Source organism: Mixophyes fleayi, chromosome 10 (assembly GCF_038048845.1).
Source record: "Mixophyes fleayi isolate aMixFle1 chromosome 10, aMixFle1.hap1, whole genome shotgun sequence".
In the NCBI taxonomy this organism is placed as follows: domain Eukaryota; kingdom Metazoa; phylum Chordata; class Amphibia; order Anura; family Limnodynastidae; genus Mixophyes; species Mixophyes fleayi.
This window is the reverse complement of record NC_134411.1, coordinates 34,466,005-34,470,703: the sequence shown is the minus strand read 5'-3', so window position 1 is coordinate 34,470,703 and position 4,699 is coordinate 34,466,005. Positions and strand designations below refer to the sequence as shown.

The 4,699-nt window shown below is 40.7% G+C and overlaps 1 long non-coding RNA gene across 1 annotated transcript; it reads right to left on the bottom strand.

The window, feature by feature from the left end:
- Window positions 1–795: 795 nt before the first annotated feature.
- Window positions 796–4,440, bottom strand: LOC142103909 (uncharacterized). The gene is made up of 3 exons (XR_012679461.1): window positions 4,387–4,440; window positions 3,776–3,823; window positions 796–858 (listed from the first exon to the last, which is right to left on the bottom strand). It is a non-coding gene; the product is annotated as an uncharacterized LOC142103909 (long non-coding RNA).
- Between the last annotated feature and the right edge of the window lie 259 nt (window positions 4,441–4,699).

Here is a 4,699-nt window from a genome sequence, read left to right as displayed (position 1 = left end):
TCAGAACAGTTGACAGACTGTCCTGCTCTCTCCTACCTGTTCTTGCTGCTTTCAATACTTGTTGGGGAGAGATGGCTGTGAACAGTGCAGACAGAAACTATCTGCACACAATCTGCAAAGTGGCTGGTCCAGGGGCAGGGTCCAGCCACCTCAAGCATACAGTACTCCAGGCTAGGAGAGGGGTTTCCAAGCACTAGGAAACCCCCCTCAGTTTGCCTATGCTCTTTCCAACTCACCCTCCTCCTATACAGCAGATGAATGGGAAATACCAAATAGTAGATAAAGACAATTACAAGAAAAAAGTCAATAGAATCGTCATAGAATTATTTATATGATTTCTCTGAACAGTAATTTAAGTATAGATAACATAAATATTTACTATAAACGTATAAATATATGATCAGTGATATAAATATAATACATATAACACACAGTGTAAGATAACTATAATAGACAATATGCATATAATGAATATATCGCTATATAAATAAATAATATTAAAGCTGGATGAGAGGCGCCCAGAATGTTATTTTATAATAAATAAATAAAGTATGCAATGATACTGTGACAACAGCTGTAATATAGAACATGCAGGGACACTATATCCTACGGAGATTTTCATCCCATCCATTATACCAGTCGCTGCGTGCAGCTCTGCAGACGCACATGCGCACGCAGCTTTTTTTGCGGGCATGCGCAGTACAAATTTGCAGATTTTACTCCACCCAAGCGGGCGTGTGTCCAAATCAGCATCAGACCCATTGTGTTCTGCGTTCTCATAATGTCACTGTCTTCTCAGGAATGAACAGGCTCCAGGCAACGGGTGAACTTTACAAAGAGCTACATCATCTTCTGACACTAAAAATTAAGTATTTTACAAGTAACAAAGTGACACAGCGAATCATTCTCTTCCTGCCGTTGTATAACTTTTATTTTTCAGGTCATCAAATGTTTGCAACAATGGTCACCAATATAAAACTGTTTATCTAAGTTAAAGACATTATCATCAAGTCAAGTAGACAATGGCGGTTAACAGGTGCTGCTTGACCAAAATGATTGTAAGACAAAAACTAGTCTGTATTCTAGAGGCTGCCATGATGGAACTTAAGCTAGGTACACACTACACGGTTTTCGTCCAATAATCGGCTAAATCAGCCGACATACGACCGCTCGTTCAAAAGTCAGGTCAGTGTGTGCAGTAACACGATGGTCGAAAGTCTGCCCAAATGGACTATTGTCGCCTCATTTGGTTGGTCGTACCGTTTAATATTTTCGTTTCAATCTCGTTTCCGCTGTGTAGTGTGTATAGACTTCCGACCGATCCACAACAGTGAGTACGAAATTACAGTCATTGCTCACGACAACATGGCTGTAAAAAGTTGCTAAAGGGACGTCCGCTCTTCCCTTTATCGTCCTAAACAAGGCTAGTGTGTATGCAGCCCATGGACCGAGCGATCGGACCATCGGTCGCATGTAAAATCGATCGGCATAAAAAGCTAGTGGAAAATTCTGTAGTGTGTACCCAGCTTTAGAAGATGGATTTTGAAATCATTTTTTTCAGTTTTATGATCCTGTATCCAGACCCCCTTTGAAGCATTTGCTTATAGGCTTGGACCTCTGTCATCGCCCCTCCCACTTCCCCTCATGTTTAGCTGATCTTGTTCATGTCTCTTTGCTAAATCTGGAAACCTTAATTAAAAAGTTAAAAGTAAAGAAATAAATAAATAAGACAATTTACTATATATTACTAACTTGGGGTGTAGGTTGTGTGTTATTGCATTCTTAAAGTATTAGCCTGTCACATTATTTGTCAGCCGCCGAGATAAACAGAGGGGGAGACTGTATTCTGAGGTCACAAATATGTCATTAGTGGTTTTGTGCACAATGTGAAGTCTCCACGGATAGTTTAGCAGACGGATCCTGCTCCGTGTTGTCACTAAGGTTTACCGGCAAAGTGAACAATCGCTTTACTCCAGGAAGGGAAAGATCCCACATCCTGGATAAACATTTGTCAGCATTTGCCTGCACACCTACAGAAAACAATTAAAAGCTCAGTTTTCATCGCAGTGTAATGCTGGGTTGGAGAAGGCTGAGGGATCGGTTACCCACCAGCCAGACGTGACTACATTCCTGCACGAGTAGTTATTATTATGGGGAAACAAGGGAAGGGAATTTGGGGATTGATGAGTTAGAATTAACCACAACATACATATATATAATGGTTTAAATCAACAATTTGTTGATTTAAAAGTGCAAGTTGAACATATAATGAATATGTTCAACAAATCACTATATTGCCCTAACTATCTTGTCCACCACTGTAATCACTTTGTCCATAACTTCTACCTTGCTTGCCGGTAATGTGCTTATTTTGCAGGACTTTGTGTTTGCAAATCTGGGGCAGTACTATTAGATGTTCTCCTGCTGGGTGGATGTTTACTCTTAGAGTCCTGACACAATGAATTATAGGGCAGTCCCTGTGAAGATGTTTTTTATTTCTTTGAGTATATCTTCTTTTAGTGTTTTTCACGTGGATAGGACAAAGCTCTAGTTTCCAGAAAGTGACTGTATGTATGTTAGTGGTACCACTTAGCACTTTAAATGATTAATGTAATATCTGAAGACTGTCACTTTGGGTCCCAGAACAATGACACACTGACACTCGTGGTCCCAGAACAATGACACACTGACACTTGTGGTCCCAGAACAATGACACACTGACACTCGTGGTCCCAGAACAATGACACACTGACACTTGTGGTCCCAGAACAATGACACACGGACATTTGTGGTCCCAGAACAATGACACACCGACACTTGTGGTCCCAGAACAATGACACACCAACACTTGTGGTCCCAGAACAATGACACACTGACACTTGGGGTCCCAGAACAATGACACACTGACACTTTGGGTCCCAGAACAACGACACACTGACACTCGTGGTCCCAGAACAATGACACACAGACACTCTGGGTCCCAGAGCAATGACACACTGACACTCGGTGTCCCAGAACAATGACACACTGACACTTGTAGTCCCAGAACAATGACACACTGACACTTGGGGTCCCAGAACAATGACACACTGACACTTGTGGTCCCAGAACAATGACACACTGACACTTGGGGTCCCAGAACAATGACACACTGAGCAATATGATCGGTGTCCAATTTGGTTGTATGTAGGTAGCTAAATTGGATGAGATCTGGCCATTCAGCCCATAAGCCGAGCAGCTGAGCGTTAAGGCTGCTGGAGAGCACAATATAGGAGATCTTACAGTCGAAACAATACAGAACGAAGCAACTTATATTACTTCTGTGCTCTTAGGACCCCACAACTAATAGATCGCTGGCCTTGAGGCTAATTCGCACCCACACACATCTGTCTAGACTTCTCCAGTCTGACATTCCCGTCTTTGTTCCCCAGTAACGGTTTTTCGGCAGTTCTTATACTAAGTAATTATTACCAAAGGTGCAACATCCAACAAGACAGGTCGTCAAACTTAAACCATAATCTCCTCTACCAGCCGGAGCGATAATAAGCAGCTGATACATTACACACGAGTAAAGATACAAAGAGAGGACAGTTATAGGAATTCAAGATCAAAGCTACATAGCCCTAAGTCATCACATCAGTGTCTGCATAAGGATGAAAGGGATTTCTAAACACCTTCATTAGGGGGAGAGATAATTGGTTCATCTCCTGAATCACAAAGCAGCAACATGTTAGGACAACTGCAACTACAATGTCCTTCCTGTGCGTCATCTTACCAGGTATAGGGGCATTCGTGGGACAGACTGATGGCTAGCAACAGACATCTAATAGTGGATATAAGAGACATAATTATGGAATATATCAAATTCCAGGTTTGAAATAAATGAACTTTACAGAAGTTCCAAGATTAGAAATAACTAACTTTATTCTGTTAACAGTCTTGGAGATACTTGATTCATAGTTTTGTACTAGGACGGTGAATTGTAGTCTTAAAATATGTTTAGAACCTAAATTACAAGTTACTGTACATAAGATGGTACTGGCCACATTCACAGACGTGCATGTAAGAGTCCCAGGAAGTTTGATACGGATTTATGAATGCTATAACATGTGTTTGCAATCAGGATCAATTGTAAAAATGTATTTTATGTTCAGTAGACATTAAGATCAACCTAATAAATGTCTTTCATAGAAAAAAAAACTAATTTTGTTAAAAAAATTTTGGGCACTAATGCCTATATTATTAACAGGTAACATTAATTCATTAGCCTTTTTACCTGTGCGTTCTTTTGCGAATTTATATACCACATAGGTATTGGATGTATCATGCAGGATCTTTTGTAGAAGAGTAGAGCAGACCTACATCTGAATTCCTCAGTGCACCTACCTATCTTCAGACCCATTCCTTGTTGAAGTCCGGGAAACCTACTAAGAATTTGTGAGTTTCCCGGACATTCCAGGAGTGTGGGTAAGCATGTTCTATAGTCACCTTATTACATGAAGTTATCCATCATCTGGGCAGATATTAAAGTACATGAATATTAATGAGAGTGTGTTGGCAGGAGTCCGCCCACTGTGACATTACCAAGCTGCCAGCTTTCAGCAGGTTGGCTCTGAATGATCACATGACATCAGTGTTAGAGGATCCTCTGGCGCAACAGGAGTAAATTTAAAATAATACTTATGGTATTTATGACACA